Below are 1,138 nucleotides of genomic sequence, written 5' to 3'. Positions count from 1 at the left end.
GGGGGGAGCGACGACCGGAGGGCGAGGGAAGCCAGTCTTTGCTCGACCATCGCTCTGTTTGAAATAAATACGTCTTTTTCTCGAAACCGATATAAAAGGAGTTCTCTTTAACCCATCATCGCGTTAGAAATCCAAATCTCGACGAGATCGAGATCGAACTAAGCAAACATTTGGTCCTTCGAGCCGGATCTTTAACCGGGTTTAACCGCAAGTTATCGGGTCGTTCTTTGCGACGCGAATGCGTGCATCCTTCGAGGCGGCCGTCATACACTTGTGTGGGGCCTGTGTTGTATCGGGCGCGAGTGAGTGACGATCCAGTGTGCTCTTAAGAAGCCGCGTCCTTAGCTCCTTCTTGGCAACCTTGACTGCCCAACGGAGAGCTACGAAGTCGTAGGGCACGGCAACCCTGTGGAACCTGAGAGCGTCCCCGAATTCGCTCTATCCGTATCCGGAGGCCGTCGTGGCGTGGATCTGGTAAGCAGGGGTTCTCTCGCGACGACCAGACGGCAGGCATCCGTGCTGCACGGTGCGCTTGATACTTGTTAGGCTCGCCGGACCATTGCGAACCGACTTTTCGCTCGCGACTCGGGTGTCTTCGAATCTCTCAAGCTTACAAGGAGAGGTGTCAGTTACCACGGCATCATGAGTTCTCTCGAGAATGCCATTAAGCAACAAGCGTTGGTATCGGGATACATTTCGAGAATGCTCGTGAACTTACATAAACTGGGGCAGGCGCGAATCACGGCGAGTGAAGTCTCCTCCCGGATTGCTCGCCTCGATGACTACTGGGCGGATACTACGGTACCAGGATACGCACTTTTTGATTGCGGTAGAATCCGGAGCAGAGAAGACGTCCTATATGAAGGACGATCTCTTCACGTTAACTGAGGAGTCGTATTTCAGTATGCGCGCCCAACTTCGCGAATTATTAGAAGAACTAAAGTCGACGACCTCCGTCGCGACTCGCGAGGGGGACGTCGCGAGGACAACGTCGATCGCGCCGGTGCTGAAACAGATGCAGTTGCCCAAGCTTGCGCTCCCGAAATTCGACGGGAATCAGCTCGAATGGGAAGGCTTCCGGAACTTATTTCGCTCCCTAGTTCATGATGTGACGGAGGTCCCGCGCGTTCAAAAACTA

This window comes from Wasmannia auropunctata, unplaced genomic scaffold, assembly GCF_000956235.1.
Source record: "Wasmannia auropunctata unplaced genomic scaffold, wasmannia.A_1.0 LD336078.1, whole genome shotgun sequence".
Taxonomy (NCBI): domain Eukaryota; kingdom Metazoa; phylum Arthropoda; class Insecta; order Hymenoptera; family Formicidae; genus Wasmannia; species Wasmannia auropunctata.
The sequence above is the reverse complement of the archived record's forward strand: the minus strand, read 5'-3'. Positions refer to the sequence as shown.